Raw genomic sequence first — 11,602 nt, forward strand, 5'->3', positions numbered from 1 at the left:
CACCATGTAAAAAGGCATTATTTACATCTAATTGGTGAATATACCATCCCTTAATAGCAGCAACAGCTAATAATAACCGAATTGAAGTAAGTTTTGCCACTGGGGAAAAAGTATCAAAGAAGTCTAATCCTTCTTGTTGAGTGTAGCCTTTGGCTACCAACCTTGCTTTATGTCTTTCTATGGTTCCATCAGCCTTGTATTTCACTTTAAAAACCCATTTACAACCTATGGTCTTTTTATTTTTAGGTAAAGTAACAAGTTCCCAGGTTTTATTTAACTCTAAAGCAGTGAGTTCATTTCTCATAGCAACTTGCCATTCATGAGATTTTGCAGCTTGTTGATATGTTTTTGGTTCTTTGATAATAGAAATTGAAGCTAAGAAAGCTTTGTGTGAAGCTGAAAGTCTACTGACAGAAATAAAAGAGGATATAGGATAGGGATTACCTGTGTTAGAGGAACAACCAATGGAAGCAGATGAGTTGATTGCATGAGGAAACAATGAGGCAGTACCACAATAATAATCCTGCAAAAATTTTGGTGTTTGTTTAATCCTTGATGATTTTCTGACAGCAGGGATAGGATTTGCTAAGTCAGTTTGATGGTTGCTGTCAATATGAGATGAATCTGAACTTTCTAAGTCATTTTGGTGCATGCTGTCAATATGAGAGAAATCTGAACTTGCTAAGTCAGTATGATGGAAGCTGTCAATATGAGAGGAATCTGATTCATTAGGAATCAGTGATGTAATATTTTGATCAGAAGAGATAGGATTGTTTATATGAGAGGAATTATATTGGAATTCTGAAGGAGGAAACAGAAAATTAGGTATGGCAGAATTAACTGGAAGACTTTTGAATGGAAAGTTGGTTTCATGGAACACAACATTTCTGGAAATGATGATTCTATTAGTGTTTAAGTCCATAAGTTTGTAACCTTTGACAGCAGAAGGATATCCTAAAAATAGACATTTTGTTGCTCTTGGATCAAACTTTTGTCTGTGACTAGTAATTGTAGATGCAAAGCATAAGCATCCAAAAATTTTTAAATGAGAAAGATTTGGTGATTTGTGAAATAACATTTCAAAAGGTGTTTTATTTTGGAGAAGAGGAGTTGGAATTCGATTTATGATATGGGCTGCAGTCAATACACAATCACTCCAAAAAATTAAAGGTAAGTTTGCTTGAAACATCAAAGCTCTAGCTGTGTTTAATAAGTGTTGATGTTTTCTTTCAACCACTCCATTTTGTTGTGGAGTTTCTACACAACTTCTTTGATGTACAATTCCATTGTCACCATAAAATTTTGTAAGGAAAAATTCTGAACCATTGTCTGTTCTTATGGTTTTTACAGAGGTATTGAACTGCGTTTTAACCATGTTACAAAAATTTGGTAGTAAAGATGAAACCTCAGATTTAGTTTTAAGCATATACACCCAAGTGCATCTTGTAAAATCATCTACTATAGTGAGAAAGAATTTAAAACCAGAATATGATATAGTAGCAAAAGGACCCCATATATCACAATGAATCAATTCAAATTCTTTATTAGAAATACTTTGTGATACAGGGAAAGAAAGCTTTTTCTGCTTTGCTAGTGGACAAATTTCACAGACATTTGTACAATCAAATGTTATTGAATTGTCTATTTGTCTAAGAAAAGGTATTCTAGAATTTGAGACATGACCTAATCTGTAGTGCCAAAGGTTTGGCTGATTTCGAGTAATGATTGATGCAGAGATTGGTGTAGGATTAAGCTGATTGTGCTGACAAGAATTAGCTTTTGAAGAAGCTTGAGGTAGGTAATAAAGGCCTTGTTTCTCATAGGCAATCCCAATCATCTTCTTCATTGATTGGTCCTGTAAAAGGCAATGTGAATCAAAGAAAGATAGACAAAGATTAGATTCTTTGGTTAGTTTAGAAACAGATAATAGGTTGAATGAAAAGCTTGGAACACACAAGACATTATGCAAATGTAATGTGCTAGAAAGACTTACAGTTCCAATATATAATGCTGGAACAGTTTGACCATTAGGAAGATTTATGGAATTTGTAACTGGTTTAGGAGTAGAAGAATATAGTAGTGGTGAACAGATCATATGATCTGTTGCACCAGTATCTAGGATCCAAGAAAATTCAGATTTTAACTTGGTAGAAACAGAATTGCATTGACTGAAAAGATTACCAGAAAATTGAGTGGTGGCTAGATTTACTGCTGCTGTGGATGTATCAATGTTCTGAGTATTTGAACTCGAATTGGCAAGTGCTATGAGTTTATTGAATTCTTCAGCAGTTAGACTAAACCTTTGGCTCTCATTACTGTTTTTAATAAAGACCTCTTCAGTTGAAATGGCTGCATGTGCAGAAGGAAGATTTCTTTTTCCCTTAGGTCCAGTCCATCCAGGAGGATAGCCATGCAATTGAAAGCACTTGTCAATTGTATGACCATTATAACCACAGTGAGTACAATGCAGTGAGGATTTCTTCAGCTTGTCTTTGATGAACTTGGACTGAGTATTCTGATTGGACTGAGTATAATGCTTGGCCAACAAAGCATGTGTGTCATTACTTGTGAAGTTGGTCAATTGCCGTTGACTTTCTTCTTGAAGCAGCAAAGAAAACACTTTAGCCATGCTAGGCAATGGAACAGCAAGTAACAATTGACTTCTTACTGAAGCATAAGAATCATTCAATCCTACCAGAAATTTCAACACGTAATCTGACTGTTGCCTAAGAAGCAAGAAATTGAACAGATCACAGGTGCAAGAAGCCATCTTGCCACATGTACAAGTTGGAAGTGGCCTATAATTGACATACTCATCCCAAAGGGTCTTGAAAGCACTGAAATATTCTGTAATTGAGGATGAACCTTGGTTTATACAGCTTAGGGATTTTTCAAGATGAAAAACCCTTGGTCCATCACTTCTCAAATATCTTGTTTTTAACTCATTCCAGAGGTCTACAGCAGATGCAACATAGAGTAAACTATTTCTAATATCTTTAGAAATAGAATTCATGAGCCAAGAAAGTACCAAATTATTGGCACGAAGCCAAGCAGTATGATTAAGACGCTGAGTAGTAGGAGGAGCAGTAATTGAGCCATCAATGAAAGCTATCTTGTTCTTCACAGTGAGGGCAATGCTGATTGAACGACTCCAAGCAATGTAGTTGTCTCCTCCAAAGATTTCTGACACCAAGAGAGAACCCGGATTATCACTAGGATGAAGATAATATGGGCTAGAGGAATCATCTGAAGGATTAAGAATACGAGATGAAGCTGAAGAATTAGGGGAGTTTTCTTCTGCCATGTTTCCAAGAATTGGAAAGAAAGTGCAAGAATTGAGAAACAAGATTCTCGAGGAACAAGAATTAAAGATTCTTGAGCAGAAATATGTAATCGAAGTAGAAAGATTGTAATTGAAGTAGAAAGATCAGAGTGTGCAATGCAGATTGCAAGAATATGCGGAAGCAGTGTTTGTGAATTCTCAATCTGATACCATGTTGAGAACTTGATGAATAGCAGAGAAAACTAAAAACAGAGGAAGGATTGTGTAATCTGATATGAATTAACTCGATACTTGATGATTAATACATGAAGGTCTATGTAATATTTATACTACACAGAGGAATAAATGTATAACAGAAATGTAACAGAAATAACTGTATTTTAAATCTTCTCCTTCTCTTTTTCTGCCTTTAGCTTTTCTTCTTTAGACTTCAACTCCATGCTGTCAATGTGAGAGGCTATACTCCAACAGATAGATGGAACTTTAATGCATGAGACTCCCTTACTCACACAAGGTATATATAATTACTCATTCTTGCAATAAAGTTCTTATTACTACACTAATTAATGTACCTATGATGATTATTTTAATTGTTCGATCGACATTAGTAACGAGAATGTTCTGAAAATTTGTGTACAGGGGAGACAATTAATGAGCAATATCCCTGCAATCATCATCAGCAGCAGCTATCGATGGTGAAACCATTTCATCAGCAAGATGATCATCAGGGGTATAACATAGTTGATAGAAGTACCATTGATGTGGTGTATGGAGGTTTAGCGGATGCACAAATTAGGTCATGTGGTGACTGGACAATCAGCATGCCTATCGAGAATGGCTTCAACTATAGTACCGTCTCGGAGTCGTCATCGGACGGCGAATTGGCGCCATTCCTCCTCCATGACTAGGGTTGAAGAAAGATGATCATCCATGCATGCATGATCAATTTCTGGAGTAATGATCTAATTGTCTGAAATACGTACTTTAATTAGGTGTCTAGAATTCAGACAAACTCCAGAGATTTTTGATCAGATTGATCAAGATCATGTATGCAAATGATAAAGTTCCAGAAATATTACCACCCAATAATGAGGTGTTAAGCTCTCAATTATTAGGATAGGAAGATGTGAGTTTAGATTTAAGGCAACTGATCCCAAAGTGCCTGCTTGTAGATGGTCAGACGTTCTGTCTTACAAAATTAGTTCCAGTTTGTACGTTTAAGTAGATGAATGCATCCACAAAAATATGACAAAAATTTCTATCCAGTTTCCTTTTTTTTCTTCTTTCTTTTTTCTATGAACTAGCCTTAAACACTAATTCTGGAGCAACGATACATATACAAACTTTTATATTTATTTTTTAACAATTCTTCTCTTGTGCTTTAACTGCATGAAGGGATATGTCGATGCTATCGACATTAAATTTGAAACTCAAATAATAAATTAATCACATCAGTAGAGTACATAAGACCGGAGTACGTAAAAGTCACTACATATAAAATTTTTGATATTTTATAACCCTTAATTGGGATAGAATTAATGGTCGTAACTTCATTAGAAAAGAAATAAAAACAATAAAGAAATAACTATGGCTTGCCAATGCCCTGATAACCAGACTTTTTCTTGATATATATATATATTTTGATTGGTCAATTTTTCTGGGATTCATGCTGCAGCCCACCTTGATCTATGTATATATATATATATAACCTTTGTCAAAAAGAAAAAAATGGACATAAACATAATATATTAATGAAAATAATTTCCTAGAAGAAAGGAATAATTTAATCCAGCAAGATTAATATTGGCTAGCTTTTCATCGACAACTTGCATTAATAATGTTGTTAGGTGATAACTACCAGCAAGCAGAGCCAAGACTATTAGAGAACAGCTGGAAGTAAACCCATACCTATGCATCAACGCAACAACGTACGAACTGTAGCGGTAAAGCCACTTTTATGAGTTAAAAATGGTGGCTAGTTGAGCTTGCATTCACACTTACTTCCGCCATCTTCCACTTGCTTTCGCTATCTTCCACCGCCACCTTTATGAGTAAAAAATGATGGCTAGTTGACAACCTACATCAAGCTTGCGTTCACATTTGCTTCCGCCATCTTCCACCTCCTTTAACTCCTATAAATACATGTTTAATACATGTTTTTGCTTTTAGAAACCCATCCCATTTTGAAAGAAAAATTTAGAGAAAGAGAGAGAGTTTAAGAGAGAAAAATAGTGAGGTTTCTCCTATATATTGTCTCTCCTTTTATAAGAAAGAGTGGGTTTTCTCCTTTTATAAGAGAGGGTATTGTCAATTGTGCTCTTCTTATTCAAGAGAGAAATTCTTGTAATCCTTTTGCTATAAGTGAAATTCTTCTACAATTAGAGTTCCTTATTATTTCTTTTATTCTTTCTCATTTCTACTTCAGTTGTAATTGTATGTCCCGTACCACAACCTCCTAACAGTAGTATCAGAGCATCAGGTTTATAGCCGGTTTTCGTGCTACAGTTAGATCTAGTTAGTGGAAAGGAGGCATTTTCAATAATGGCGACGAAGTACGAAATAGAGAAGTTCAATGGGAGTAATTTCTCATTGTGGAAAATGAGAATAAAAGCAATTTTGAGGAAAGATAATTGCTTGACGGCAATTGGAGATATGCCCGATGAGATCACTGACGACGGCAAGTGGAACGAGATGGATGGCAATGCTATTGCTAATCTGCACCTAGCACTAGCTGATGGAGTATTGTCAAGTGTGGCGGAGAAAAAGACAGCAAAAGAGATATGGGATACTCTGACAAAATTGTACGAGGCCAAATCACTACACAACAAAATTTTCTTGAGAAGAAAACTCTACACCCTTCGGATGATGGAGTCAACTATGGTGACAGACCACATCAACACCCTCAACACTTTATTTTCACAGCTCACAACAATGGGGCATAACATAGAGACGGGTGAACGTGCTGAAATTCTACTTCAAAGTCTACCTGATTCGTATGATCAACTCATCATCAACTTAACCAACAACATTGAAGTTCTAGTCTTCGATGATATTGCAGCTGCGGTTCTTGAAGAAGAAAGTCGGCGCAAAAGCAAAGAAGATAGACCAGGAGGTTCACAACAAGCCGAAACTTTGGTAATGACGAGAGGGAGATCAACGGAACGTGGCCCCAGTGGGAGTCAAAATCAGAGTAGATCAAAATCCAGAAGTAAGAAGAATGTCAAGTGTCATCACTGTGGCAAGAAAGGGCACTACAAAAGGGAGTGTTGGCATCTCAAGAAGAACGAAGAAGCCAAAGGAAAAGGCCCTGAGTTGTCAAAAGCTCAGGGTTGTGTAGCAAGCACCTCAGATGATGGTGAAATTTTATACAGTGAGGCAACAACAGTTACTGAAGGTAGAAGAAGATTCGCTGATGTCTGGCTTATTGACTCAGGAGCAACATGGCATATGACTCCCCGGAGAGAATGGTTCCATCAATATGAACCTATCTCAGGAGGATCTGTGTTCATGGGAGACGATCATGCCTTGGAGATTGCTGGTATTGGTACCATCAAATTGAAGATGTGTGACGGTACAGTTCGCACCATTCAGGAGGTACGACATGTGAAAGGCCTGAAGAAAAATCTATTGTCTTTAGGACAATTAGATAATAGTGGGTGTAAAACCCATATTCAAGATGGGATCATGAAAATAGTTAAAGGCGCGCTTGTAATGATGAAAGAGGAAAAGATAGCTGCAAATTTGTACATGCTTAAAGGAGAAACACAACAAGAAGGAGAAGCATCCACTGTGTTGGCAAGTTCGGCAGAAGAATTAACAATGATGTGGCACCATAAGCTTGGCCACATGTCGGAACGAGGTTTGAAGATTCTTGCTGAACAAAAGCTTCTTCCAGGGCTCAAAAAGGTTTCATTGCCCTTTTGTGAGCATTGTGTTACTAGTAGGCAGCACAGATTGAAATTCAGTAGTTCCTCTGTTAGAAGTAAAGCTATCTTAGAACTAATCCATTCTGATGTTTGGCAAGCACCAGTTTTGTCCCTAGGAGGAGCAAAATACTTTGTGTCATTTATTGACGATTACTCCAGGAGATGTTGGGTGTATCCAATAAAAACTAAAGCAGATGTATTTCCAGTTTTCAAAATATTCAAAGCGCGGGTTGAGCTTGAATCTGAAAAGAAGATCAAGTGTTTAAGGACAGACAATGGAGGAGAGTATACTGGCCTTGAATTTGATAGCTTCTGTCAACAAGAAGGTATCAAAAGGCAGCTCACGATGGCATACACTCCACAACAAAATGGAATAGCAGAGCGGATGAACAGAACCTTGTTAGAACGAACAAGAGCGATGTTGAGAACTGCGGGAATGGCCAAGTCATTTTGGGCAGAAGTAGTCAAGACTGCCTGTTATGTGATCAATCGGTCACCATCAACCGCAATTGATCTGAAAACGCCGATGGAGATGTGGACTGATAAGCCAGCTGATTATTCTCACTTACATACATTTGGAAGTTCTGTTTATGTTATGTACAACACCCAAGAAACATCAAAGCTAGATCCAAAATCTAGAAAATGTATTTTCTTAGGGTATGCTGATGGAGTCAAGGGGTATCGCCTGTGGGATCCCACTGCCCGCAAGGTGCTAATCAGCAGAGATGTTGTATTTGTAGAAGATAAGGTACAGGAAAAAGAAAATGATAGCACTTCAAAAGAGAAACCAGAGACTACTACAGTTCAAGTTGAAGAAAGACAAGAATTAGAAGTTCCAGATTCTTCTGAAGCAATATCAGAGCACAAAGAACAAGAACAAGCTGAGTGTGCAATTCCACAAGTTCGACGGTCAACTCGGGAGAGAAGAAAACCAGCTTGGCACTCAGAGTACATCATGGAGGGAAATATCGCATACTGTCTACTAACAGAAGATGGAGAACCGTCAAATTTCCATGAGGCTACAAATAGTCAAGAAGCTTATCTGTGGATGGTTGCAATGCAAGAAGAAATTGAAGCTCTCCATAAAAACATAACATGGGATCTTGTACCACTACCACAAGGAAGGAAGGCCATCGGAAACAAATGGGTTTACAAGATCAAACGAAATGGCAATGATCAAGTGGAGCGGTATCGTGCTAGATTGGTGGTGAAAGGATTCGCTCAGAAAGAAGGCATAGACTTCAACGAAATATTCTCTCCTGTTGTTTGACTCTCAACGGTTCGAGCAGTCCTTGCGATGTGTGCTACATTTGACTTGTACTTAGAACAACTGGACGTGAAAACTGCATTTCTTCATGGAGAAATTGAAGAAGAAATTTACATGCTCCAACCAGAAGGTTTTGAAGAAAAAGAAAAAGAGAACTTGGTTTGCAGGTTGAACAAATCTCTATACGGTCTCAAACAGGTGCCGAGATGTTGGTATAAGAGATTTGATTCCTTTATCATGAGCCTTGGATACAACAGACATAGTTCAGATCCTTGTGTTTACTACAAGAGATTTGGTGATGGTAATTTCATTATTCTGTTGTTGTATGTTGACGACATGTTGGTAGCAGGCCCCAACAAAGATCGTATTACAGACTTAAAGGCACAGTTGGCTAGGGAGTTTGAAATGAAGGACTTGGGACCAGCAAACAAGATTCTAGGGATGCAAATTTACCGAGACAGAAATAATAGGAAGATATGGCTTTTTCAGAAAAATTATTTGAAGAAAATCTTGCGACGCTTCAACATGCAAGATTGTAAGCCAATTTCTACCCCTCTTCCTATTAATTTCAAGTTATCCTCAAGTATGAGTCCTAGCAATGAAGCAGAGAGGATGGAAATGTCTCGAGTACCGTATGCATCAGCAGTGGGTAGCTTAATGTTCGCTATGGTTTGTACAAGACCCGACATTGCACAATCAGTGGGAGTGGTTAGTCGATACATGGCGAATCCTGGTAAAGAGCATTGGAGTGCTGTAAAGAGGATCCTGAGATATGTCAAGGGTACCTCAAATGTCGCATTATGTTATGAAGGATCAGACTTTACTGTCAGAGGCTATGTTGATTCAGATTATGCAGGTGATCTTGACAAGAGCAAGTCCACCTTAGGTTATGTGTTTACTCTTGCTGGAGGAGCTGTAAGCTGGGTTTCAAAATTGCAGTCTATCGTGGCTACTTCTACAACGGAGGCAGAATATGTCGCAGCTACACAAGCTAGCAAAGAGGCAATATGGTTGCAAATGCTACTGGAAGAGCTCGGACACGTACAAGAGAAGGTTGATTTATTTTGTGATAGTCAGAGCGCTTTGCATTTGGCAAAGAATCCAGCATTTCATTTAAGGACAAAGCACATACGAGTTCAGTATCACTTCGTTCGTGAGAAGGTGGAAGAAGGAAGTGTGGATATACAAAAAATCCATACAAAAGACAACCTAGCAGATATATTAACAAAGCCAATTAATAATGACAAGTTTATCTGGTGTCGATCCTCCTTAGGCCTAGCAGATATGTAAGCGGCATAGAGATGGAAAGTGTAGAAAAGATAGAAGGATTACAAAAGTGACTTTAAGTGGGAGAGATGTAGCGGTAAAGCCACTTTTATGGACTTTTATGGGTCAAAAATGGTGGCTAGTTGAGCTTGCATTCACACTTGCTTCTGCCATCTTCCACTTGCTTCCACCATCTTCCACTTGCTTCCGCTATCTTCCACCGCCACCTTTATGGGTAAAAAATGGTGGCTAGTTGACAACCTACATCAAGCTTGCGTTCACATTTGCTTCCGCCATCTTCCAGTTGCTTCCGCCATCTTCCACCTCCTTTAACTCTTATAAATACATGTTTTTGCTTTTAGAAACCCATCCCATTTTGAAAGAAAAATTTAGAGAAAGAGAGAGAGTTTAAGAGAGAAAAATAGTGAGGTTTCTCCTATATATTGTCTCTCCTTTTATAAGAAAGAGTGGGTTTTCTCCTTTTATAAGAGAGGGTATTGTCAATTGTGCTCTCCTTATTCAAGAGAGAAATTCTTGTAATCTTTTTGCTATAAATGAAATTCTTCTACAATTGGAGTTCCTTATTATTTCTTTTATTCTTTCTCATTTCTACTTCAGTTGTAATTGTATGTCCCGTACCACAACCTCCTAACACGAACAAGAACAGAGCAAAACTGATCGATCACATTAGAACTTGGACTAATTGAGATCAGTTTAATTTTAATTAGCTGAGTCTAATATTGAACTCATCTCAAATTATTAATAAACTCATCTCAACTCAAAATCTCTTTACACGTAGGTTTTACAATCTTTTTGAACTCAACACCTCTTTACACGGGGACCAGACATTTTTTAATTTTTCATAAATACATCTAAACTCATTTAACATCCAAACACATTTAAACTCATCTTAGACAGGTCTTAAAAACTTACTACTATTTATAAAAAATTTAATTTATCTCAACTCAATTAAAGATCCACACGGGACCTAATTCTACACAGCTTGAATAATATCTGCTGGTAGCCAGCTTGCATCTACCAGAAGCAACCTTTTAATTTCAAGCTAGCTAGCTTAGTTGCCCAGAGATCAGGCCGATGAAAACGTCCTGCGCGCAACAGTAAACACATTGCTGATAATCATGTGGTGTGATTATCAGCAATGTGTGTTTTTATATTTTGACATCCTTTTCTTTATATAGCCAAGACAGATGTATTATTGGACATAATCTGTGAACTACAGTACATACGTACAATATTATAAAAAATATTTGGAGAACTAAGAAGAAAATTATATATACCTAATCTCAATGATCAGCCGATCGATCGGTTGTTGGAAACTAAGGTGAAAGTGTATGGGAGGCGCGCATGAATGTTGTGGTATATATTGGCTGGTTTCCTCAGGGGGCCCCATTGATGGAGTGGGATGGATCCTTCCCAGAACTCTTCAGGTACTTGTCTTGAACGAACCAACTCTTTTCCATTTCCCTTCGTTTATTTACTTACATAGATTACCGCGTAATCATTTGTGGCCAATTATTTGTTATGAAAATAATAATATATATATATATATTTAATAAAAATGAGTTCATCCTCGTCGAAAATAACTTGTTAAATATACTTATTTGTCTTGTAGTAAGTTCCTCGTTGCATGCAACATAGAATTTATTATTTATCATACTATTATATATATATATATAGTATGATCAAATGTTTCATGTCCATGCAACAAAAACTAGATGAAATTATATGTTTAGTTGACTTTAGAGGCCAGTTTTCGGCCCCAAAGTTATCACAATGCACAATGCATGATATGATTGATGAACGCATACATTAGTCTACTGTGTGGGTTCTGTCAGCAAG

This window comes from Carya illinoinensis, chromosome 15, assembly GCF_018687715.1.
Source record: "Carya illinoinensis cultivar Pawnee chromosome 15, C.illinoinensisPawnee_v1, whole genome shotgun sequence".
NCBI lineage: Eukaryota > Viridiplantae > Streptophyta > Magnoliopsida > Fagales > Juglandaceae > Carya > Carya illinoinensis.